This window comes from Bombina bombina, chromosome 1 (assembly GCF_027579735.1).
Source record: "Bombina bombina isolate aBomBom1 chromosome 1, aBomBom1.pri, whole genome shotgun sequence".
NCBI classification, from domain to species: domain Eukaryota; kingdom Metazoa; phylum Chordata; class Amphibia; order Anura; family Bombinatoridae; genus Bombina; species Bombina bombina.
Genome location: NC_069499.1, coordinates 1,568,660,814 through 1,568,688,506, shown reverse-complemented (window position 1 = coordinate 1,568,688,506; position 27,693 = coordinate 1,568,660,814). Strand labels below are relative to the sequence as shown.

General features: G+C 43.1%; 1 protein-coding gene across 1 annotated transcript in view; it reads left to right on the top strand.

The window, feature by feature from the left end:
• OGFOD3 (2-oxoglutarate and iron dependent oxygenase domain containing 3) overlaps positions 1–27,693 on the top strand; it is a gene marked incomplete in the record, with an annotated part of 739,577 nt that overhangs the window by 613,852 nt on the left and 98,032 nt on the right.

Sequence of the window (27,693 nt, the reverse complement as noted above, 5' to 3'; positions counted from 1 at the left end):
TATTATTTAAAGGCACAGTACCGTTTTTTCTCAAATTTTATTTTTTTGTATTTGAGTGTTGTCTAAGTCTGTTTAACATGTCTGAGCCTACAGATAGACGCTGTTCTATGTGTTTAATAGCAATGGCGGAACCCCCTTTACATTTGTGTTTAAAGTGTGCTAAGGTATCTAAGCATTTTAAAGACCATGCAGTGACACTTAAAAATGTAGCCCAAGATGATTCTTTAATGGAAGGTAACGAGGATAGTCCACCTTCCTCTCCCCATGTGTCGACACCAGTTACGCCCGCGCAAGCGATGCCTAGTACCTCTAGCGCATTGGCCCCTATTACATTATGTAGGAAAAGGAAATTGAAGGCGCTAAAGGACCGTACCCAGCTTAACTAATGAATTCCCCTCCAAGAATACAATGTAGCAGAAGCAATGTTAAAGATAAAGTTAAGCGCTAAAAGCAAGGGTGTATATAAGTGTGTGTAGATAAACGTTAATATAGTATCCAAAAATATAATATATCTTTAATGTAATACTTAGTGATATATATATATCAGGAAAGAGACAGAGGCATATAAATAGTGTCAAATGGAAAAATCCAAGCAGCAATTTATTATACTATTAAAAACAGAGAGGTGTCTAGAATCTAAAACGATACAATGTAAAATAAAGGGACGTCTCCCTTAAACAATGTTATTTATACATTTAAAATAAACATAAAAGAACGATAAGTTCAGTACTTGCGCTTTATCGAGAGTGAAACCGTATCCCAAAATTGAATAGAGATATTTGCTTGCCAAATGGCAAAAAAAGTCAACTTTTAAGTTGCAGGCCTTAATAACCCGGTGTGTCTGGTTGGCGTTACTGTTTGAAAATAGAAGCACCTTTTTGTATAGAGGTAACGTGACGTCACGTTCTATGATGGTAGGTGGTGTTACCGTGGCAACCCCTATTTCTTAGTATGGAAGGAAGTCCTGGGGGAATTTTAAGGCAATCTTTGCGGTCACGAAAATTGACTAGTAGAAATTCTTTGTACTTCAAATAAGCAGGGTGTTATGTAGACTTTGAGCCTTACTTTGGACTTTGAGGTTGCTATGTAGTGACTGATGATGCTGAGTAATGTTGGTTCTCCAGACTTTATATACTAGAGAAAGCAGGTGGATCCCTCAGGTGAATACCTCGGTTGTCGTTAGTAACGACTACAGGATCTTGAGATGTAGAGGTGGGTCTTTGCGGTCGCTAGTAGCGACTAGGTTATCCTTTGTTGAAGAACTTGGCGGTCGCAAATAGCGACTAGAAGAGCGTGCAGATCCTTCAAGTTGAAGACTTGGTGGTCGTTAGTAACGATTAAGGATCTTAGGATGTGTAAGATGGTCTTTGCGGTTGCTAGTAGCGACTAGGTTATCCTTTATTGAAGAACTTGGCGGTCGCAAATAGCGACTAGAAAAGCGTGCAGATCCTTCAAGTTGGAGACTTGGTGGTCGTTAGTAACGACTAAAGGATCTTAGGATGTGTAAGATGGTCTTTGCGGTCGCTGGTAGCGACTAGGTTATCCTTTGTTGAAGGACTTGGCGGTCGCAAGTGGCGACTATGAGATTCTTGATTATGGTCGCTATGTGGTCGCTAGTAGCGACTCGGAGTTTCTCTGTAAATGAGTTGGTGCCAAACGGCGCAGTAGTTGGTAAAGTTTGTTGTCAGTTGGTGCCAGCATGCACATAAAAAGTGGATTTAAAAGTTCAAGTTGAAAGTCCTTTGAAGCGTAAAGATGTTTTTAATAGTATAATAAATTGCTGCTTGGATTTTTCCATTTGACTCTATTTATATGCCTCTGTCTCTTTCCTGATATATATATATATATATATATATATATATATATATATATATATATCCACTAAGTATTACATTAAAGATATATTATATTTTTGGATACTATATTAACGTTTATCTACACACACTTATATACACCCTTGCTTTTAGCGCTTAACTTTATCTTTAACATAACTTCCCTATTACATTACAACAATTGCCCTATGCCCTGACGAAGTCACGCTGTAGTGACGAAACGCGTCGGTGGGCGTGTCCTAGAGGCGCGCATGTTGTGAACTTACTGAACTGCTTGTTACACGTTAGTTCTGAGGATCACCATATAGCCTAATTTATGTAAAATGACTTATTTGCTATAACGTAATCTTAGCTTATACAGCATGAATGCTGTTGACTCATTGCATTTATAGAAACTCTTGATTAGGTTTACAGTAGGCTATTTAGACATTGGTGACCGTTTGTAACTATTGAAAAGAAACACTAAAGATACAGATTAAACGCTTATTAATGTTGGTGTCAGATAGTGATATACTGGTGACACATTGTATCTATCTGTTAATTATACAAGCTCCTTAGAGCACATTTGAGTTAGTTTTGCTACAATAGAATGCTGCTAATATGCAGAACAACAGAGTGAATTCCTGTTATGTGTGTGACTTTTAGTGATAGGGAATTTATCTAGCAATTGGCTGACTAGGTTGAATCCCAGCAGTACGCAGGCAGGAGGACGCCTTTGAGCGCATAGTCTGTGAGCTTTGTGTGATTGAATCTATCCCTGTATTCACTATAACTCAATGCTCTAATTTGTGTTCATTCACATTGCCACCCTAGGATGCACAGTCCTTTTAAATGTTTTTAACTTTGTTGGATCAGCTATCTACGAATACATAAGAGTGGATGGTGATTTCCCACCCTCACAATCTGATCCAATTATAGATATAATTGTTTGTCATTGCATAATTGTTAATAAAGTGTTATTTTATCCACCTTTCTTTACATTATTATTAGTGCCCAATTCAGCACTTGGCTTTAATGCCAAATCCCTTAATTTTTCTAACCTATTGATACATTACAACAATTAGCAGCAGTCATGGATAATTCCCTTGCGGCATTTCTATCCAAACTGCCAGTTTTTCCTAAAAAGCGTGATAGCTCAGTTTTAAGAACAGAGGATGAGCAATCAGAAGCTTTGGATGATTTATCCGTTGTACCCTCACAACACTCTGAAGTGGCAGTGAGGGATGTGCTGTCCGAGGGAGAAATTTCTGACACAGGAAAGGTTTCTCAGCGGGCAGAATCAGATTCCTTAGCGTTTAAATTTAAGCTGGAACACCTCCGCGTGCTGCTTAAGGAGGTTTTAGCTACGCTGGATGATTGCGACCCCATGGTGGTCCCTGAAAAATTGTGTAAAATGGACAAGTTTCTAGAAGTCCCTGTATACACTGATGCGTTTCCGATCCCGGGTGGCGGATATTGTGACTAGGGAGTGGGAGAGACCAGGTGTACCTTTTGTTCCCCCCCTATCTTTAAGAAAATGTTCCCCATAACTGACCCCAGGCGGGACGCGTGGCAGACGGTCCTAAGGTAGAGGGAGCAGTTTCAACACTAGCCAAGCGCACAACCATACCAATAGAAGACAGTTGTGCTTTCAAAGATCCTATGGATAAAAAATTAGAAGGTTTACTAAAGAAAATATTTGTTCAACAAGGTTTCCTTCTCCAACCTATTGCCTGCATTATTTCTGTAACTACTGCAGCGGCTTTTTGGTTTGAGGAGCTGGAGGAGTCGCTCCAGAGGGAGACTTCATATGACGAAGTCATGGATAGAATTCATGCTCTAAAGCTGGCTAATTCTTTTATCACAGATGCCGCTTTGCAATTAGCTAAGTTAGCGGCGAAAAAATTCTGGTTTTGCCATTATGGCGCGAAGAGCGCTTTGGCTCAAATCATGGTCGGCTGACGTGTCGTCCAAAACAAAATTACTAAATATTCCTTTCAAGGGAAAGACCCTTTTCGGTCCCGAGTTGAAAGAAATTATTTCAGATATCACTGGGGGAAAGGGCCATGCCCTCCCGCAAGATAGACCGTTTAAGGCCAAAAACAAGGCTAATTTTCGCTCCTTTCGCAACTTCAGGAGCGGCCCTGCTTCAACCTCTGCAACCGCAAAGCCAAGAGGGTAACGCTTCGCAGCCCAAGGCAACCTGGAAACCTTTGCAGGGCTGGAACAAGGGTAAACAGGCCAAGAAGCCTGCGGCTGCTACTAAAACAGCATGAAGGGGTAGCCCCCGATCCGGGACCGGATCTAGTAGGGGGCAGACTCTCTCTCTTTGCTCAGGCTTGGGCAAGAGATGTCCCAGATCCCTGGGCATTAGAAATCGTTGCTCAGGGATATCTTCTAGAATTCAAGGACTCCCCTCCAAGGGGAAGGTTCCACATTTCTCGTTTGTCTTCAGACCAGACAAAGAAACAGGCGTTCTTACGCTGTGTAGAAGATCTACTCAAGATGGGAGTGATATATCCAGTTCCAATTGCAGAACAAGGACTGGGTTTTTACTCAAATCTGTTTGTAGTTCCCAAAAAGGAAGGAACTTTCAGGCCAATCCTGGATCTAAAAATTCTAAACAAATTCCTCAGAGTTCCATCATTCAAAATGGAAACCATTCGGACAATCTTACCGATGATCCAGGAAGGTCAATATATGACTACCGTGGATCTAAAGGATGCGTACCTACATATTCCTATCCACAAAGATCACCATCAGTTCCTAAGGTTCGCCTTTCTGGACAAGCATTACCAGTTCGTGGCCCTTCCTTTCGGGTTGGCCACCGCTCCCAGAATTTTCACAAAGGTGCTAGGGTCCCTTCTAGCGGTACTAAGACCGCGGGGCATTGCAGTAGCACCTTACCTAGACAACATCTTAATACAGGTGTCGTCTTTTCACAGAGCCAAGGCTCATACGGACATTGTTCTGGCCTTTCAAAAGGTCTCACGGGTGGAAGGTGAACGTCGAACAAAGTTCTCTGTCCCCGCTCACAAGGGTTCCCTTCATGGGAACACTAGAAGACTTGGTAGAAATGAAAATATTCCTGACGGAGGTCAGGAAGTTAAAGCTTTTAACTACTTGCCGAGTTCTTCATTCCATTCCTCGGCCTTCTGTAGCTCAGTGCATGGAGGTAATCGGATTAATGATTGCGGCAATGGACGTTGTCCCCTTTGCCCGAATTCATCTCAGACCACTGCAACTGTGCATGCTCAAACAGTGGAATGGGGATTATGCAGATTTGTCTCCTCAAATACAACTAGACCAGAAAACCAGAGATTCTCTTCTCTGGTGGTTGTCTCAGGATCACCTGTCTCAGGGAATGTGCTTCCGCAGACCGGAGTGGATCATTGTCACGACCGATGCCAGTCTGTTAGGCTGGGGTGCGGTCTGGGACTCCCTGAAAGCTCAGGGCCTATGGTCTCGGGAAGAATCTCTTCTCCCAATAAACATTTTGGAACTGAGAGCGATATTCAACACGCTCCAGGCATGGCCTCAACTAGCGGCGGCCAAATTCATCTGATTTCAGTCGGACAACATCATGACTGTAGCGTACATCAATCATCAGGGAGGAACAAAGAGTTCCCTAGCAATGAAGGAAGTAACCAAGATCATCAAGTGGGCGGAGGATCACTCCTGCCATCTATCTGCAATTCACATCCCAGGAGTAGACAACTGGGAGGCGGATTTTCTGAGTCGTCAGACTTTTCACCCGGGGGAGTGGGAACTCCACCCGGAGGTTTTTGCTCAGCTGACCCAGCTATGGGGCATTCCAGAGTTGGATCTGATGGCGTCCCGTCAGAACACCAAACTTCCTCTTTACGGATCCAGGTCCAGGGACCCCAAGGCGGCATTTATAGATGCTCTAGTAGCGCCTTGGTCCTTCAATCTGGCTTATGTCTTTCCACCGTTTCCCCTTCTCCCTCGGCTGGTAGCCAGAATCAAACAGGAGAAGGCTTCGGTAATTTTGATAGCGCCTGCGTGGCCACGCAGGACTTGGTATGCAGACCTAGTGGACATGTCATCTCTTCCACCATGGACACTGCCATCGAGGCAGGATCTTCTAATACAGGGTCCATTCAAGCATCCAAATCTAGTTTCTCTGCAACTGACTGCTTGGAGATTGGACGCTTAATTCTATCTAAGCGTGGGTTCTCTGAATCAGTTATAGATACTCTGATCCAGGCTAGAAAGCCTGTCACCAGGAAAATTTACCTTAAGATATGGCGGAAATATCTTTGTTGGTGTGAATCCAAGGGTTACTCGTGGAGTAAGATTAGGATTCCCAGGATATTGTCCTTTCTCCAAGAAGGATTGGAGAAAGGATTGTCAGCTAGTTCCTTAAAGGGACAGATATCTGCTCTGTCTATCCTGTTACATAAGCGTCTGGCAGAAGTCCCAGACGTTCAAGCGTTTGCACAGGCTTTAGTCAGAATCAAGCCTGTCTATAAACCTGTGGCTCCTCCATGGAGTCTAAATTTAGTTCTTTCAGTTCTTCAAGGGGTTCCGTTTGAACCTTTACATTCCATAGATATTAAGTTATTATCTTGGAAAGTTTTGTTTTTGGTAGCTATATCTTCTGCTCGAAGAGTTTCAGAATTGTCTGCTTTGCAGTGTAATTCACCCTATCTGGTGTTCCATGCAGATAAGGTAGTTTTGCGTACCAAACCTGGTTTTCTTCCTAAAGTGGTTTCTAATAAGAATATTAACCAGGAAATCATTGTTCCTTCTCTGTGTCCTAATCCAGTTTCCAAGAAGGAACGACTATTACACAATCTCGATGTGGTTCGTGCTTTAAAATTCTATTTAAAAGCAACTAAAGATTTCAGACAAACATCATCCTTGTTTGTTGTCTATTCTGGTAAGAGAGGTCAAAAAGCGACTGCTACCTCTCTTTCCTTCTGGCTGAAAAGCATTATCCGATTGGCTTATGAGACTGCTGGACAGCAGCCTCCTGAACAAATTACCGCTCATTCTACCAGAGCTGTGGCTTCCACTTGGGCTTTCAAGAATGAGGCTTCTGTTGAACAGATTTGTAAGGCAGCGACTTGGTCTTCACTGCATACTTTTGCCAAATTTTACAAATTCGATACTTTTGCTTCTTCTGAGGCTATTTTTGGGAGAAAGGTTTTGCAAGCAGTGGTGCCTTCCGTTTAGGTTACCTGACTTGTTCCCTCCCTTCATCCGTGTCCTAAAGCTTTGGTATTGGTATCCCACAAGTAAGGATGAATCCGTGGACTGGATACACCTTGCAAGAGAAAACAGAATTTATGCTTACCTGATAAATTACTTTCTCTTGCGGTGTATCCAGTCCACGGCCCGCCCTGACAATTAAGTCAGGTTAAGATTTATTTTGGTTTAAACTACAGTCACCACTGCACCCTATGGTTTCTCCTTTTTCTCCTAACCGTCGGTCGAATGACTGGGGGGGGGCGGAGCCTGAGGGGGAGCTATATGGACAGCTCTGCTGTGTGCTCTCTTTGCCACTTCCTGTAGGGAATGAGAATATCCCACAAGTAAGGATGAATCCGTGGACTGGATACACCACAAGAGAAAGTAATTTATCAGGTAAGCATAAATTCTGTTTTTTATTTTTCTTATGAATCCATGATATAAATCTACAATAAAACTTTAATGTCTCATTAATAGAACCATGAGCAGTCGTGAGAATGTATTTTTTAGAGCTTATCACACTTTGAGTACACACCTTCAGGTCAAGATTGTTAGCTCTACAGAGCAGGACTGTTCTTCTCTGTGTTGTTCATTCCCAGCACTACAGAACTGGGCAGAGCTGTAAAAAAACTATTTTACTGAGTTACAAAGAGATGTTATGAATGTATTTATGAGTTTGTATCGGAGTAATCTAAAGAAACAAAAATACAAGTAGCAAATAAGCTTTTGTAGCAACTGCACAAATGTGTAAAGTGTTATCATATTCAGATACAATACATTAGTAATGAGTATACGAAATGTTTACTCATTAGCAGGAATATAAATTGTACTTTATCACTCTTGGTTTCTGGATAGCGTGTGATTATACAGAGAAAGTGCAGAGTTCTTGATTGTTGTGTCTGGAAATCTCAAGGCCGTTTATACTCCCACTGCCTTGCGCAAGTCAGACTGTATATTGATATAGGGAGCATAGTTCTGTTGTTTGCGTTTGGGTTTGACTTACATAAACATGTCTATATTTTAAGAAGTTTGGAAGAATTTGGAGGTGTATATTTTTCCACTACCTTTTTAGGGGATTTGCATTCTCACACTGAAGCCCACTGCCTGGGTTAATGAAGCAAAGAGTATTAAATTGTTTTATACAACTATACAAATGAGTTTTATGCAACATAAGATTTATTGTGAGCGTCACTAGAGAATTTTCTTACTGTGCAATGCAAGTCGGTTCTGGTCATACACTTCCAGTCTTGAGCTGAACACGGCCTGTGATTGGCTGGCCCTGAGCGGCCATGTTCAGCAAGGTATCATCAGCGCATTGCTGTCCACGACCTGACGTTAAAGGGAAATATTAGTGTAAAATTGCTATGCGCTGAACCATTAGAGCATATTATTTTAACACTACTGAACGTGAAAATCTATCGACCCCATTTAATATTAAACGGACTAGGGAACTTAAAGGCAAAGGAGCACACAATTTTAAACAACTTTCCAATTGATTTACATTATCTAACTTGCTTCATTCTATTGGTATCCCTTGTTGAAAAGCATACCTGTGTAGGCTCAGAGCTAGGAGTTAGCTTTTCATTGGTGGCTGCACACATATTCCTGTTGCCTTTGGCTTACTGATCCATACAGCTATCTCCCAGTAGTGCATTGCTGTTCCTTCAATAAAGGATACCAAGACAATGAAGCAAAAGGGATAATAGAAGTAAATTGGAAAATGATTTAAATTTGCATGTTAGTTTAATGTCTCTTTAAACACATGTAGGCATGTAATAGTGCTGTAATAAAATACTCTAACACATTTGTTTTCTTTAAAGGGACATTAAACACATGTAGGCATGTAGTAGTGCTGTAATAAAATACTCTAACACATTTGTTTTCTTTAAAGGGACATTAAACACTAAGAGCAAGAACAAGTCGCGCTGCAAATCAGTTGTGAAAACTCCATATGGACTTTTCGCATTTGGGGCTGCGCAGCTATTACAAGTCGCAGAATAACTTATTTTGTGCACGCGTTACGCTACGTTACTGTGAAATTGTGTGCACATTCACTTATTCCCCATAGAAGTCAATGGAGAAGACAAATAGAAAAGAACCCCACAAAAACCCTAATATGTTGCGCAAAGCCCTTCTCCTTGAAAAGTGTACATGAAAATGCGAATATTTCATATTGCGAAAATGTTTTGTTAAAGGAATGTGTTCTATTTATTTCTAAATAAATATTTCTCTATATATGTGATGATATTTGGACAGATATCTATTTATAGCTAGATATGTAAATGAATATATATATGTCTAGATATCTCGAGATCTATATGCGGATATCTCTTTGAAAATCCCTCTGAGATATTGTTTAACGTGCATAAGATTGTAATGTGAAATCGTCTCATTATATCTCCATAGTTAAACATATCTCTCTATATAAATGCATGTGTCTCTATGTGTGTGTATGTAAGTCAATGTAAAATCCCTGCGTCGCCTTTTTTTTTTCTTCTAACACCCAAGATCTTTATTAGACAGTGTTAATGAGTGTAACTGTACTTTGTAATGTATTTTTGAAGTGTTTTGTAAAACTTTTATGTTTCTTCAATTGCGGAAAGGACTGTTGCGTAAAAGGCGAATGCGTGTGTGCAATCGTGATTTTTTAAGACTTGTAATACCTGCGCAATGGAAATTGATTGCACAAAGACCACATTGCGCGCAGAAAACTCATAAAGCTCTACTTGTAGATGTATTTTTTTAAAGTTATATTAGTTGTTTAAATATTGACAAAATATGTGTAAAGTTTTAGTGTCTATAAAACAATGGGAGCTGCCATGTTGTAACTTAGGTTTCTTTGCTGTGTCCAATTAGGGACAGTTATAAAGAGGTCACTAGAGTGTGCAGCCAATGGCTGTGTGGAATATAACAGTTTCTCTTACATGGTGTATCCAGTCCACGGATTCATCCTTACTTGTGGGATATTCTCATTCCCTACAGGAAGTGGCAAAGAGAGCACACAGCAGAGCTGTCCATATAGCTCCCCTCAGGCTCCGCCCCCCCAGTCATTCTCTTTGCCGCTCTAACAAGTAGCATCTCCACGGGAGGGTAAAGAGTTTGTGGTGTTAGATTTGTAGTTTTTATTTCTTCAATCAAGAGTTTGTTATTTTAAAATAGTGCCGGTTTGTACTATTTACTCTGAGGCAGAAAGTGATGAAGATTTCTGCTGAGAGGAAAAAGATTTTAGCATGTTGTAACTAAAATCCATTGCTGTTCCCACACAGGACTGTTGAGTACCGGAGAACTTCAGTTGGGGGGAACAGTTTGCAGGCTTAACTGCTTCAGGTATGCTCAGTCATTTTTTTCTAACAAGACCTGGTAATGCTAGAAGACTGACAGAAATCCCCATGGGGGAAGGTAAGCCATTTTCTGAGACTCAGTATAGAAGGATGGCTTAGGTTAAGGGCTTAAATACTGGTGGACACTGTTATGGGCTAAATCGATTACTTTATTAGTATAATCTCATATTTGTGCAAGTGTTTGAGACGTTTGGAACACTTCTTGGGGATTAATTACGCCTGGCATATTACAAGACACCTAATCTGTCTCAGGAAGGCCCCATAACTCCTGAGTGAAGAGGGAGGGGGCCTCATTTTCGCGCCTCTGTTGCACAGTTGTTTTACTAGACAGCTTCATGCAGCTTCACGTGGGGAGCCCAGCAATTACAGGGAGGACTCCAGGGAGGCTTATTTTCGACTACAAATAATCCCTAAGGAAGGTAAAGCCACAGCAGAGACTGTGGCACCATGCTGTAGTGTTTTAAACTGGTAGCCTGCTTCATTTAGCTCCGGTTTGGGCAATAAGGGGTTAATTGATTTGAAAATCATTTCAAAGCATTAGGATCATGTGGTGAAAATTTCATCAAGATCGGAAGTTTTTTGGTAAAAAAGTGTGTGCTTTTTATTATTTAAAGGCACAGTAACGTTTTTTTTTTCAAAAAGTGTTTTTTACTGTATTGTAGTGCTGTCTAAGTCTGTCAAACATGTCTGAGCCTTCAGATAGACCTTGTTCTTTGTGTTTAAAAGCCATGGCGGTATACCCATTGCATTTGTGTTTAAAGTGTGCTAAAGCATCTAAGCATTTTAAAGACCATGCAGTGATACTTAAAAATGTAGCCCAAGATGATTCTTTAACGGAAGGTAACGAGGATAGTCCTTCTTCCTCTCCCCATGAGTCAACACCAGTTACGCCCGCGCAAGCGATGCCTAGTACCTCTAGCGCATTGGACCCTATTACTTTACAAAAATTAGCAGCAGTAATGGATAATTCCCTTGCAGCATTTTTATCCAAACTGCCAGTTTTTCCAAGAAAGCGCGATAGCTCAGTTTTAAATACAGAGGATGAGCAATCAGAAGCTTTGGATAATTTATCTGTAGTACCCTCACAACACTCTGAAGTGGCAGTGAGGGATGGTCTGTCCGAGGGAGAAATTTCTGACACAGGAAAAATTTCTCAGCGGGCAGAGTCAGATTCATTAGCGTTTAAATTTAAGCTGGAACACCTCCGCGTCCTGCTTAAGGAGGTTTTGGCTACGCTAGATGATTGTGACCCCATGGTGGTCCCATAAAAATTGTGTAAAATGGACAGGTTTTTAGAGGTCCCTGTACACACTGAGGCGTTTCCGATCCCAAAGAGGGTGGCGGATATTGTGACTAGGGAGTGGGAGAGACCAGGTCTACCCTTTGTCCCCCCCCCCCCCTATCTTTAAGAAAATGTTCCCCATAAATGACCCCAGGCGGGATGTGTGGCAAACGGTCCCTAAGGTAGAGGGAGCTGTTTCAACGCTTGATAAGCGTACAACTATACCAATAGAGGACAGTTGTGCTTTCAAAGATCCTATGGATAAAAAATTGGAAGGTTTACTGAAGAAAATGTTTGTTCAGCAAGGTTTCCTGCTCCAGCCAATTGCCTGCATTATTCCTGTAACTACTGCAGCGGCTTTTTGGTTTGAGGCGCTGGAGGAGTCGCTCCAGAGGGAGACTTCATATGACGAAATCATGGATAGAATTCACGCTTTAAAGCTGGCTAATTCTTTTATCACTGATGCCACTTTCCAATTAGCTAAGTTAACGGCGAAAAATTCAGGTTTTGCCATTATGGCGCGAAGAGCGCTTTGGCTCAAATCATGGTCGGCTGACGTGTCGTCCAAAACAAAACTACTAAACATTCCTTTCAAGGGAAAGACCCTCTTTGGTCCCGAGTTGAAAGAAATTATTGCGGATATCACTGGGGGGAAGGGTCATGCCCTCCCGCAGGATAGACCTTCAAGGCCAAAAACAAGGCTAATTTTCGTTCCTTTCACAACTTCAGGAGCGGACCTGCTTCAACCTCTGCTGCCACTAAGCAAGAGGGTAACGCTTCCCAGCCTAAAGCAACCTGGAAACCGTTGCAGGGCTGGAATAAGGGTAAACAGGCCAAGAAGCCTGCGCCTGCTGCCAAAACAGCATGAAGGGGTAGCCCACGATCCGGGACCGGATCTAGTTGGGGGCAGACTTTCTCTCTTTGCTCAGGCTTGGGCAAGAAACGTTCAAGATCCCTGGGCATTAGAAATTGTTGCTCAGGGGTATCTTCTAGAATTCAAGGACTCCCCCCCAAGGGGAAGGTTCCACATTTCTCGCTTGTCTTCAGACCAGACAAAGAAACAGGCGTTCTTACGCTGTGTCGAAGATCTTCTAAAGATGGGAGTGATACACCCAGTTCCAATTGCAGAACAAGGACTGGGTTTTTACTCAAACCTGTTTGCAGTTCCCAAAAAGGAAGGAACTATCAGGCCAATCCTGGATCTAAAAATTCTAAACAAATTCCTCAGAGTTCCATCTTTCAAAATGGAAACTATTCGGACAATCTTGCCGATGATCCAGGAAGGTCAGTATATGACTACCGTGGATCTAAAGGATGCGTACCTACATATTCCTATCCACAAAGATCATCATCAGTTCCTAAGGTTCGCCTTTCTGGACACGCATTACCAGTTCGTGGCCCTTCCTTTCGGGTTGGCCACCGCTCCCAAAATTTTCACAAAGGTGCTAGGGTCCCTTCTAGCGGTACTAAGACCGCGGGGCATTGCAGTGGCACCTTACCTTGATGACATCTTAATACGGGTGTCGTCTTTTCACAGAGCAAAGGCTCATACGGACATTGTTCTGGCCTTTCTAAGGTCTCACGGGTGGAAGGTGAACGTAGAAAAAAGTTCACTGTCCCCGCTCACAAGGGTTCCCTTCCTGGGAACACTAATAGACTTGGTAGAAATGAAAATCTTTTTGACAGAAGTCAGGAAGTCAAAACTTTTGAATACTTGCCGAGTTCTTTATTCCATTCCTCGGCCTTCTGTGGCTCAGTGCATGGAGGTAATCGGTCTAATGGTTGCGGCAATGGACGTAGTCCCTTTTGCCCGAATTCATCTCAGACCACTGCAACTGTGCATGCTCAAACAGTGGAATGGGGATTATGCAGATTTGTCTCCTCAAATACAAATGGACCAGAAAACCAGAGACTTTCTTCTCTGGTGGTTGTCTCAGGATCACCTGTCTCAGGGAATGAGTTTCCGCAGGCCGGAGTGGATCATTGTTACGACCGATGCCAGTCTGTTAGGCTGGGGTGCGGTCTGGGACTCCCTGAAAGCTCAGGGTCTATGGTCTCAGGAAGAATCTCTTCTCCCGATAAACATTTTGGAACTGAGAGCGATATTCAATACGCTCCAGGCATGGCCTCAACTAGCGAAGGCCAAGTTCATCAGATTTCAGTCGGACAACATCACGACTGTAGCATACATCAATCATCAGGGAGGAACAAAGAGTTCCCTAGCGATGAAGGAGGTAACCAAGATCATCAAATGGGCGGAGGATCACTCCTGCCATCTATCTGCAATTCACATCCCAGGAGTAGACAACTGTGAAGCGGATTATCTGAGTCGTCAGACTTTCCATCCGGGGGAGTGGGAACTCCACCCGGAGGTCTTTGCTCAGCTAACTCAGCTATGGGGCATTCCAGAATTGGATATGATGGCGTCCCGTCAGAACACCAAACTTCCCCTTTACGGATCCAGATCCAGGGATCCACAGGCGGCATTGATAGATGCTTTAGTAGCGCCTTGGTCATTCAGTCTAGCTTATGTCTTTCCACCGTTTCCTCTTCTCCCTCGGCTAGTAGCCAGAATCAAGCAGGAGAAGGCTTTGGTTATTCTGATAGCACCTGCATGGCCACGCAGGACTTGGTATGCAGACCTGGTGGACATGTCATCGACTTCACCATGGAAACTGCCATCGAGGCAGGATCTTCTAATTCAAAGTCCATTCAAGCATCCAAATCTAGTTTCTCTGCAACTGACTGCTTGGAGATTGAACGCTTAATTCTTGCTAAACGTGTCACCAGGAAAGCCTGTCACCAGGAAAATTTACCATAAGATATGGCGGAAATATCTTTGTTGGTGTGAATCCAAAGGTTACTCGTGGAGTAAGGTTAGGATTCCAAGGATATTGTCTTTTCTCCAAGAAGGATTGGAGAAAGGTTTGTCAGCTAGTTCCTTAAAGGGACAGATATCTGCCTTGTCTATCCTGTTACACAAGCATCTGGCAGCGTTTACACAGGCCCTAGTTAGAATCAAGCCTGTCTACAGACCTGTGGCTCCTCCATGGAGTCTAAATGTAGTTCTTTCAGTTCTTCAAGGGGTTCCGTTTGAACCTTTGCATTCCATAGATATTAAGTTATTATCTTGGAAAGTTTTGTTTTTGGTAGCTATTTCTTCTGCTCGAAGAGTTTCTGAATTGTCTGCTTTGCAGTGTAATTCACCCTATCTGGTGTTCCATGCAGATAAGGTTGTTTTGCGTACCAAACCTGGTTTCCTTCCAAAAGTGGTTTCTAATAACAGAATTTATGCTTACCTGATAAATTACTTTCTCCAACGGTGTGTCCGGTCCACGGTGTCATCCATTACTTGTGGGATATTCTCCTCCCCCACAGGGAAAGGCAAAGAGAGCACACAGCAAGAGCTGTCCATATAGTCCCTCCCAGGCTCCGCCCCCCCAGTCATTCGACCGACGGTTAGGAGAAAAAAAGGAGAAACTATAGTGTGCCGTGGTGACTGTAGTGTATAGAGAAAGAAATTCTTCAAACCTGATTAAAAAACCAGGGCGGGCCGTGGACCGGACACACCGTTGGAGAAAGTAATTTATCAGGTAAGCATAAATTCTGTTTTCTCCAACATTGGTGTGTCCGGTCCACGGTGTCATCCATTACTTGTGGGAACCAATACTAAAGCTTTAGGACACGGATGAAGGGAGGGAGCAAATCAGGTTACCTAAACAGAAGGCACCACGGCTTGCAAAACCTTTCTCCCAAAAATAGCCTCCAAAGAAGCAAAAGTATCAAATTTGTAGAATTTGGACAAAGTGTGCAGAGAAGACCAGGTCGCTGCCTTACATATCTGATCAACAGAAGCCTCGTTCTTGAAGGCCCATGTGGAAGCCACAGCCCTAGTAGATTGAGCTGTGATTCGTTCAGGAGGCTGCCGTCCGGCAGTCTCGTAAGCCAATCGTATGATGCTTTTCAGCCAAAAGGAAAGAGAGGTAGCAGTAGCTTTTTTGACCTCTCCTCTTGCCAGAATAAACTACAAACAGAGAAGACGTTTGTCTGAAATCCTTTGTTGCTTCTAAATAGAACTTTAAAGCACGGACTACATCTAAATTGTGTAACAAGCGTTCCTTCTTTGAAACTGGATTCGGACACAAAGAAGGCACAACTATTTCCTGGTTAATATTCTTGTTGGAAACAACCTTTGGAAGGAAACCAGGTTTAGTACGCAAAACAACCTTATCTGAATGGAACACCAGATAGGGCGGATTACACTGCAGAGCAGATAATTCAGAAACTCTTCTAGCAGAAGAATAGCAACCAAAAACAGAACTTTCCAAGATAACAACTTGATATCTATGGAATGTAAGGGTTCAAACGGAACCCCTTGAAGAACTGAAAGAACCAAATTTAGACTCCAGGGAGGAGTCAAGGGTCTGTAAACAGGCTTGATCCTGACCAAAGCCTGAACAAAAGCTTGAACATCTGGCACAGCTGCCAGTCGTTTGTGTAACAAGACAGATAAAGCAGAAATCTGTCCTTTTAGAGAACTCGCTGATAATCCCTTATCCAAACCTTCTTGGAGAAAGGAAAGGATCCTAGGAATTTTAATCTTACTCCATGAGAATCCCTTGGATTCACACCAACAGATATATCTTTTCCATATTTTATGGTAATCTTTCTAGTCACAGGTTTTCTGGCTTGTACCAGAGTATCTATCACAGAATCCGAAAACCCATGCTTAGACAAAATCAAGCGTTCAATTTCCAAGCAGTCAGCTGGAGAGAAACTAGATTTGGATGTTCGAATGGACCTTGTACTAGAAGATCCTGTCTCAAAGGTAGCTTCCATGGTGGAGCCGATGACATATTCACCAGGTCTGCATACCAAGTCCTGCGTGGCCACGCAGGAGCTATCAAAATCACCGAGGCCTTCTCCTGTTTGATCCTGGCTACCAGCCTGGGAATGAGAAGGAACGGTGGAAACGCATAAGCTAGGTTGAAAGTCCAAGGTGCCACTAATGCATCCACTAGAGTCGCCTTGGGATCCCTGGATCTGGACCCGTAGCAAGGAACCTTGAAGTTCTGATGAGACGCCATCAGATCCATGTCTGGAATGCCCCATAATTGGGTCAACTGGGCAAACACCTCCGGGTGGAGTTCCCACTCCCCCGGATGAAAGGTCTGACGACTCAGATAATCCGCCTCCCAGTTTTCCACTCCTGGGATGTGGATCGCAGACAGGTGGTAGGAGTGATCCTCTGCCCATTTGATGATCTTGGTCACCTCTCTCATCGCCAGGGAACTCCTTGTTCCCCCCTGATGGTTGAAGTAAGCAACAGTCGTCATGTTGTCTGATTGGAATCTTATGAATCTGGCCTTTGCTAGTTGAGGCCAAGCCCGGAGAGCATTGAATATCGCTCTCAGTTCCAGGATGTTTATCGGGAGAAGAGACTCTTCCCGAGACCATAGACCCTGAGCTTTCAGGGAATCCCAGACCGCGCCCCAGCCTAATAGACTGGCGTCGGTCGTGACAATGACCCACTCATTCCCTGGGACAGGTGATCCTGAGTCAGCCACCAACGGAGTGAGTCTCTGGTCTTCTGATCTACTTGAATCACTGGAGACAAGTCTGTATAGTCCCCATTCCACTGTTTGAGCATGCACAGTTGTAATGGTCTTAGATGAATTCGCGCAAAAGGAACTATGTCCATTGCTGCAACCATCAACCCTACTACTTCCATGCACTGAGCTATGGAAGGCCGTAGAACAGAGTGAAGAACTTGACAAGCGTTTAGAAGCTTTGACTCTCTGACATCTGTCAGGAAAATCTTCATTTCTAAAGAATCTATTATTGTTCCCAAGAAAGGGACTCTTGTTGACGGAGACGGGGAACTTTTTTCTATGTTCACCTACCACCCGTGAGATCTGAGAAAGGCTAGAACAATGTCTGTGTGAGCCTTTGTCTTTGAAAGAGACGACGCTTGAATTAGGATGTCGTCCAAGTAAGGTGCCACTGCAATGCCCCTGGGTCTTAGAACCGCTAGAAGGGACCCGAGCACCTTTGTGAAAATCTTTGGAGCAGTGGCTAGTCTGAATGGGAGAGCCACAATAGGTAATGTTTGTCCAGAAAGGCGAACCTTAGGAACTGATGATGATCTTTGTGGATAGGAATATGCAGATACGCATCCTTTAGATCCACGGTAGTCATAAATTGACCCTCCTGGATTGTAGGTAAAATCGTTCGAATAGTTTCCATTTTGAACGATGGCACTCTGAGAAATTTGTTTAGAATTTTTAAATCCAGAATTGGTCTGAAAGTTCCCTCTTTTTTTGGGAACTACAAACAGATTTGAGTAAAACCCCTGACCTTGTTCCACAGTTGGAACTGGGAGTATCACTCCCATCTTTAACAGGTCTTCTACACAATGTAAGAATGCCTGTCTATTTACTTGGTTTGAAGATAAGTGAGACATGTGGAACCTTCCCCTTGGGGGTAGTTCCTTGAATTCTAGAAGATAACCCTGAGAGACTATTTCTAGTGCCCAGGGATCCTGAACATCTCTTGCCCAAGCCTGAGCAAAGAGAGAGAGTCTGCCCCCTACTAGATCCGGTTCTGGATCGGGGGCTACCTCTTCATGCTGTCTTGGTAGCAGCAGCAGGTTTCTTGGCCTGTTTACCCTTGTTCCAGCCTTGCATTGATTTCCAAGCTGGTTTAGTCTGGGAAGCGTTACCCTCTTGTCTAGAGGCTGCCGAGTTGGAAGCCGGTCCGTTCCTGAAATTGCGAAAGGAACGAAAATTGGACTTATTCTTAGCCTTGAAAGGTTTATCTTGTGGGAGGGCATGGCCCTTTCCCCCAGTGATGACTGAAATAATCTCTTTCAATTCTGGCCCAAAAGGGGTCTTACCTTTGAAAGGGGTATTAAGCAATTTTGTCTTGGAAGATACATCCGCCGACCAAGACTTTAGCCAGAGCGCTCTGCGCGCCACAATTGTAAACCCTGAATTTTTTGCCGCTAACCTCGCTAACTGCAAAGCGGCGTCTAAAATAAAGGAATTAGCTAACTTAAGTGCGTAAATTCTGTCCATGACATCCTCATACGGAGTCTCCCTACTGAGCGACTTTTCCAGTTCCTCGAACCAGAACCACGCCTCTGTAGTGACAGGAATAATGCACGAAATAGGTTGAAGGAGGTAACCTTGCTGTACAAAAATCTTTTTAAGCAAACCCTCCAATTTTTTATCCATAGGATCTTTGAAAGCACAATTGTCCTCAATAGGAATGGTCGTGCGCTTGGCTAGAGTAGAAAACTCCCCCTCGACCTTAGGGACTGTTTGCCATGTGTCCTTCCTGGGGTCGACCATAGGGAACAATTTCTTAAATATAGGAGGAGGGACAAAAGGTATGCCTGGCTTCTCCCACTCCTTATTCACTATGTCCGCCACCCGTTTAGGTATCGGAAAAGCATCAGGGTGCACCGGGACCTCAAGGAACTGTCCATCTTGCACAATTTTTCTGGGTTGACCAGATTGTCACAATCATCCAGAGTAGATAGCACCTCCTTAAGTAATGCGCGGAGATGCTCTAATTTAAATTTAAATGTCACAACATCAGGTTCTGCCTGCTGAGAAATTCTTCCTGTATCAGAAATTTCCCCATCTGACAAACCCTCCCTCACTGCCACTTCAGATTGGTGTGAGGGTATGACAGAAAAATTATCATCAGCGCCCTCCTGCTCTACAGTGTTTAAAACAGAGCAATCGCGCTTTCTCTGAAATGCTGGCATTTTGGATAAAATATTAGCTATGGAGTTATCCATTACTGCCGTCAATTACTGCATAGTAACAAGCATTGGCGCGCTAGAAGTACTAGGGGTCGCCTGCGCGGGCATAACTGGTATAGACACAGAAGGAGATGATGTAGAACTATGTCTACTTCCTTCATCTGAGGAATCATCCTGGGCAACTTTACAATTTGTGACAGTTCTGTCCTTACTTTGTTTGGACGCAATGGCACAATTATCACACTATATTTGAAGGGGGAACCACATTGGCTACCATACATACAGAACATGATCTATCTGAAGGTACAGACATGTTAAACAGGCTTAAACTGGTTAATAAAGCACAAAAACCGTTTTAAAACAAAACCGTTACTGTCTCTTTAAATGTTAAACAGGGCACACTTTATTACTGAATATGTGAAAAACTATGAAGGAATTATCCAATCTTTACCAAATTTTCACCACAGTGTCTTAATCCATTCAAAGTATTGCACCCCAATTTTCAAGCTGTTAACCCTTAAAATGTGGAAACCGGAGCCGTTTTTCATTTTAACCCCCTTACAGTCCCAGTCCCAGCCTTTGCTGCAACTTCACCAATCCCAGGGGGGTATATGATACCAAATGAAGCCTTCTAGGAAAGTTTTTAGTGGATTCCAGACCCTCACACATGCAGCTGCATGTATTGAACTCAAAATTAACTGCACAGTAATGGCGCGAAAATGAGGCTCTGCCTACTACAGAGAAAGGCCCTTCCTGACTGGGAAGGTGTCTTAACAAGTGCCTGGTGCTAAAAACGTTCCCCAATGTTATAAAAGTGTGAAATACAACTTCAAACTACATATAATACTTAAATAAAGCAATCGATTTAGCCCCTAAAAGTGTCTACCAGTTTATAGACCATAATAAGCCCTTTATTCTGTTTGAGACTAAGAAAATGGCTTACCGATCCCCATGAGGGAAAAATGACAGCCTTCCAGCATTACACAGTCTTGTTAGAAATATGGCTAGTCATACCTTGAGCAGAAAAGTCTGCAAACTGTTCCCCCCAACTGAAGTTATCTCATCTCAACAGTCCTATGTGGAAACAGCAAACGATTTTAGTAACTGCTGCTAAAATCATAATCCTCTCACAAACAGAAATCTTCATCCTTTTCTGTTTCAGAGTAAATAGTACATACCAGCACTATTTTAAAATAACAAACTCTTGATAGAAGAATAAAAAACTACAACTAAACACCACAAACTCCTCACCATCCCCGAGGAGATGCTACTTGTTCAGAGCGGCAAGGAGAATGACTGGGGGGGCGGAGCCTGGGAGGGACTATATGGACAGCTCTTGCTGTGTGCTCTCCTTGCCTTTCCCTGTGGGGGAGGAGAATATCCCACAAGTAATGGATGACACCGTGGACCGGACACACCAATGTTGGAGAAAAGAATATTAACCAGGAAATCATTTTTCCTTCTCTGTGCCCTAATCCAGTTTCTAAGACATAACGACTGTTGCACAATCTTGATGTGGTTCGTGCTTTAAAATTCTATTTAAAAGCAACTAAAGATTTCAGACAAACGTCATCCTTGTTTGTTGTCTATTCTGGTAAGAGGAGAGGTCAGAAAGCGACTGCTACCTCTCTTTCCTTCTGGCTGAAAAGCATCATCCGATTGGCTTATGAGACTGCTGGACAGCAGCCTCCTGAACGAATTACAGCTCATTCCACTAGAGCTGTGGCTTCCACATGGGCTTTCAAGAATGAGGCTTCTGTTGAACAGATCTGTAAGGCAGCGACTTGGTCTTCACTGCATACATTTGCCAAATTTTACAAATTCGATACTTTTGCTTCTTCGGAGGCTATTTTTGGGAGAAAGGTTTTGCAAGCAGTGGTGCCTTCCGTTTAGGTTACCTGACTTGTTCCCTTCCTTCATCCGTGTCCTAAAGCTTTGGTATTGGTATCCCACAAGTAAGGATGAATCCGTGGACTGGATACACCATGTAAGAGAAAACAGAATTTATGCTTACCTGATAAATTACTTTCTCTTACGGTGTATCCAGTCCACGGCCCGCCCTGGCAATTAAGTCAGGTTCAAATTTATTTTAGTAAAACTACAGTCACCACTGCACCCTATGGTTTCTCCTTTTTCTCCTAACCGTCGGTCGAATGACTGGGGGGGCGGAGCCTGAGGGGAGCTATATGGACAGCTCTGCTGTGTGCTCTCTTTGCCACTTCGAGTAGGGATTGAGAATATCCCACAAGTAAGGATGAATCCGTGGACTGGATACACCGCAAGATAAAGTAATTTATCAGGTAAGCATAAATTCTGTTTTTTCTGCACTTCCATTTCTAACAGGAACTGAAAATCTCACAATTTCAGAATGGAATTACAGGAAAAGGGGACAAAATTAATAATGAAAGTATATTGCAGAGATTTTTTTATATATACGATTTATCATTTTTTATTACCATCTCAAAGTGTTTAATGCCCCTTTAATGCCAGGCTACATGAGTTTGAATGCAGCCCTATTTGGTCTCTCACAACATTAAAACGCTGTCTTCTCACCCAGGACTAGTGGTAGTTTCTCCACCGTCGCTCAGCATTTTGACATTATGCAGACTTCAGAAGAAGTTTATTTTACTTTCTATAGGCACCACATATCTACCTTATGTACTGCTAAAAAGAAATGTCTGCCTGCAAAAGTAATCAGGGGCCCACTGAATAAAGGGACATTACAGCAACTTTCAGATTTCATTTTCATGTAATAAATAAAGGGAATTGTAAAGATTTGAGGGGGGTTTCACTGCTGGTAATTAAAGGGACAGTCAAGTCCAAAAAAAACTTTCATGATTTAAATAGGGAATATAATTTTAAACAACTTTCCAATTTACTTTTATCACCAATGTTGCTTTGTTCTTTTCATATTCTTAGATGAAAGCTAATTCTAGGATGTTCATATGCTAATTTCTTAGATATTGAAGACTGTCTCTAATCTGAATGCATTTTGACCACTAGAGGGCATTAGGTCATGTATTTCATATAGATAACATTGAGCTCATTCACGTGAAGTTACCCTGGAGCCAGCACTGATTGGCTAAAATGCATGTCTGTCAAAAGAACTGAAATAAAGGGGGCAGTGTGCAGAGGCTTAGATACAAGGTGTTCTTAGAGGTAGAAAGTGAATTTCTATAACAGTGTTGGTTATGCAAAACTGGGGAATAGGTAATAAAGGGATTGGGGCCTATTTATTAAATTTCTGTCCGGCATGATCCGATCAGCGGATCATGTCCGACAGACATCGCTGAATAAGGAGAGCAATCGTTCTACGCACTCAGCATTGCACCAGCAGCTCTTGTGAACTGCTGGTGCAACGCCGCCCCCTGCAGATTCACGGCCAACGCCGTCAGCAGGTGGTGTCAATCAACACAATCGTATTCGATCGGGTTGATTTCAGGCGATCTCTGTCAGCCTCCTCAGAGCAGGCAGACAGGTTATGGAGCAGCGGTCTTTAGACCACTGTTTCATAACTGGTGTTTCTGGCGTATGCTGTCAGCATTTATCAATGTGGGGCGGACAGGATCCGCTACAGCCGATCATGTCCACCGGCACATTCATAAATCGTCCCCCTAGACTGAAGATATCCACTATGCTATGTGGCCTTTGTTCATTTTGATTTCGGTGTTACCTACAGTAGATATAAATTAGTCATCTTTGCGGGTATGGGCTGATGCTTTAGCAACACTAACACTATAAGCCACAACTGTAACCTAGTCTATTATTTATTTAGTTGTAATTTGGGGAATTATCGGTAGTTATGTTTAGGATGAGACCTTGTATCAGACACGGGTTATTTATGATAACTGAAACGATAAGGAACAGCTTGCTCAACTATATGATTTATACATAGGTTTAGGTAAAGGAAAGTGGATATGCAAAATAAACAATAACCAAAAGACCAGGGGTAAAGCACACTTACTTATATAGTCATAAAAATGTCAATATAAAAAACAACATATATTAATTAATACAAAGATACCAATACCAATATGTGATTAAACATGTAAAGACAAACAGACACAACAAACATTAAACATGGGCCCCTCACGAGAAAAGCAAAAATATGCTGGCTTAGGAAAGTTCATACGGTGCAAAAGGGAGATTTCACCTTTCACAATTATCTGCAAACCAGATAAAGAGAGAGGCATTCTTACACTGTGTACAAGACCTCCTAGTTATGGGAGTGATCCATCCAGTTCCAAAGGAGAAACAGGGACAGGGTTTTTACTCAAATCTGTTTGTGGTTCCCAAAAAAGAGGGAACCTTCAGACCAATTTTGGATCTAAAGATCTTAAACAAATTCCTCAGAGTTCCATCATTCAAGATGGAAACTATTCGTACCATCCTACCTATGATCCAGGAGGGTCAATATATGACTACAGTGGATCTAAAGGATGCTTATCTTCACATTCCGATATACAAAGATCATCATCGGTTTCTCAGGTTTGCCTTTCTGGACAGGCATTACCAGTTCGTAGCTCTTCCTTTTCGATTAGCTACAGCCCCAAGAATCTTCGCGAAGGTTCTAGGGTCGCTTCTGGCGGTCCTAAGGCCGCGGGGCATATCAGTGGCCCCTTATTTAGACGACATCCTGATACAGGTGTCAAACTTCCAAATTGCCAAGTCTCATACGGACATAGTACTGGCATTTCTGAGGTCGCATGGGTGGAAAGTGAAGGAGGAAAAGAGTTCTCTATCCCCACTCACAAGAGTTTCCTTCCTAGGGACTCTGATAGATTCTGTAGAAATGAAAATTTACCTGACGGAGTCCAGGTTATCAAAGCTTCTAAATTCCTGCCGTGTTCCTCATTCCATTCCGCGCCCTTCGGTGGCTCAGTGCATGGAAGTAATCAGCTTAATGGTAGCGGCAATGGACATAGTGCCGTTTGCACGCTTACATCTCAGACCGCTGCAACTATGCATGCTCAGTCAGTGGAACAGGGATTACACAGATTTGTCCCCTCTACTAAATCTGGATCAAGAGACCAGGGATTCTCTTCTCTGGTGGCTATCTCGGGTCCATCTGTCCAAAGGTATGACCTTTCGCAGGCCAGATTGGACAATTGTAACAACAGATGCCAGCCTTCTAGGTTGGGGTGCAGTCTGGAACTCCCTGAAGGCTCAGAGATCGTGCACTCAGGAGGAGACACTCCTTCCAATAAATATTCTGGAACTGAGAGCAATATTCAATGCTCTTCAGGCTTGGCCTCAGTTAGCAACTCTGAGGTACATCAGATTTCAGTCGGACAACATCACGACTGTGGCTTACATCAACCATCAAGGGGGAACAAGAAGTTCCCTAGCGATGTTAGAAGTCTCAAAAATAATTCACTGGGCAGAGATTCACTCTTGCACCTATCAGCTATCCATATCCCAGGTGTAGAGAACTGGGAGGCGGATTTTTAAGTCGACAGACTTTTCATCCGGGGGAGTGGGAACTCTATCCGGAGGTGTTTGCAAAATTGATTCATCGTTGGGGCAAACCAGAACTGGATCTCATGGCGTCTCGACAGAACGCCAAGCTTTCTTGTTACGGATCCAGGTCCAGGGATCCCAAGGCGACGCTGATAGATGCTCTAGCAGCGCCCTGGTCTTTCAACCTGGCTTATGTGTTTCCACCGTTTCCTCTGCTCCCTCGACTGATTGCCAAAATAAAGCAGGATAGAGCATCTGTGATTTTAATAGCGCCTGCGTGGCCACGCAGGACCTGGTATGCAGATCTAGTGGACATGTCATCCTTTCCACCATGGACTCTGCCTCTGAGATAGGACCTTCTACTTCAGGGTCCTTTCCACCATCCAAATCTAATTTCTCTGAGACTGACTGCATGGAGATTGAACGCTTGATTTTATCAAAGCGTGGCTTCTCAGAGTCAGTCATTGATACCTTAATACAGGCACGAAAGCCTGTCACCAGGAAAATTTATCATAAGATATGGCGTAAATATCTTTATTGGTGTGAATCCAAGGGTTACTCATGGAGTAAAGTCAGGATTCCCAGGATATTATCCTTTCTCCAAGAAGGTTTGGAAAAAGGATTGTCAGCTAGTTCCTTAAAGGGACAAATTTCTGCGCTGTCTATTCTTTTGCACAAGCGTCTGGCAGATGTTCCAGACGTTCAGGCATTTTGTCAGGCTTTAGTTAGAATCAAGCCTGTGAGGTTCCATTTGCACCTCTTCATTCCATAGATATCAAACTTTTATCTTGGAAAGTTCTTTTTTTGGTAGCTATTTCCTCGGCTCGTAGAGTCTCCGAGTTATCTGCCTTACAATGTGATTCTCCTTATCTGAATTTCCATTCGGATAAGGTAGTCCTGCGTACCAAACCTGGGTTTTTACCTAAGGTGGTATCTAACAAGAATATCAATCAAGAGATTGTTGTTCCATCCTTGTGTCCTAATCCTTCTTCAAAGAAGGAACGTCTATTACACAATCTGGACTTGGTTTGTGCTTTAAAGTTTTACTTACAAGCTACTAAAGATTTTCGTCAAACATCTGCTTTGTTTGTGGTCTACTCTGGTCAGAGGAGAGGTCAAAAGGCTTCGGCAACCTCTCTTTCTTTTTGGCTAAGAAGCATAATCCGCTTAGCCTATGAGACTGCTGGACAGCAGCCTCCCGAAAGGATTACAGCTCATTCTACTAGAGCTGTGGCTTCCACTTGGGCCTTTAAAAATGAGGCTTCTGTTGAACAGATTTGCAAGGCGGCGACTTGGTCTTCGCTTCATACTTTTTCAAAATTTTACAAATTTGATACTTTTGCTTCTTCGGAGGCTATTTTTGGTAGAAAGGTTTTACAGGTAGTGGTACCTTCCGTTTAAGTACCTGCCTTGTCCCTCCCTTCATCCGTGTACTTTAGCTTTGGTATTGTTATCCCACAAGTAATGGATGATCCGTGGACTGGATACACCTTACAAGAGAAAACACAATTTATGTGGTGTATCCAGTCCACGGCCCGCCCTGTCATTTTAAGGCAGGTCATTTTTTATTTTATTTTTTCATTTAAACTACAGTCACCACTGCACCCTATGTTTTCTCCTTTCTCTGCGTGTTTTTGGTCGAATGACTGGATATGGCAGTTAGGGGAGGAGCTATATAACAGCTCTGCTGTGGGTGTCCTCTTGCAACTTCCTGTTGGGAATGAGAATATCCCACAAGTAATGGATGATCCGTGGACTGGATACACCACAAGAGAAATAAATTTATCAGGTAAGCATAAATTGTGTTTTATCTGTGCTGCAGCCTGTTTTCCTCTAAGGCCCCATGGAAAGCTGAGAGAAAGTCTGCCTTTATAGCTTCAACCTCCGGTTCTCCATACACTTAGTACCCTTAAACAAGGGAGTAACCTGGCAAGCGGGTCTTTTAATTCAATATGGTGGGCCCCCACTTTCCCCTCTCTTTACTTCTGAGGCATTGTGCTGATGGTATCCGTCGGTGCAACTACCGACTTATCCCCTGCTCCGCTGTGCTCTGTCGGCTGTTACTCAAACTCCGGAGAGGTCGGGCATACACCACTCACTCCTCCTCAGCTCTGCTGTAGATGGCGATTAGCGCCACTGACGCAGCGTCTGTAGGCCCAAGCTGTACCGCATCACGGGCAGTATCCGTACCTCCGGTGTGTTCTGAACATATCACCTGATGGGATTTTGTGCCCACCGATTTCCCCAAACAGTTACACAGCTAAGTCCTTAGTTTTACTCTCCTGGACAGCCGTTAAAAGATAAGGCAGGAGTCAGCTATTCGGAGCACTATATTTTTGCGGCCATGCTGTTCCGTGGCCGGCTCCGCCCCCCGGAAAGATTTTTTTTAATTAAATTGTATTGTATTTTTTTTGTATGTGAATCATGAACGTTATATTTTAACTACTATGTCCCTTTAATGACCAAATGAGTGAAGTTAGCTTTAACAACAAGGAATTAGTAGCAATCGCTACTCGTTTATAGTCCCCATGCTCTAAAAATGGCTCAATATATGTGCAGGAAAAACAGTCTGTGTAATACAGTGCAGTCCCCAATATCCTCAGAGCTGTAGCAGTGCAACTGGCCCCCAACACACTCAAACTAGTGCATACTGTGAGATTCAGCAGAATAAAATTACAGATTATTGTCAGTCCCAGTACCGCTGTCTCCTTAACGGTTACTGGTGTGGGAAGAATGGAGACCGATAGCCAGTGGCACCAAGAATATTATGTTCTTACCGGAACTCTCCGGGCTCCAGACTTCACCGACTCACCC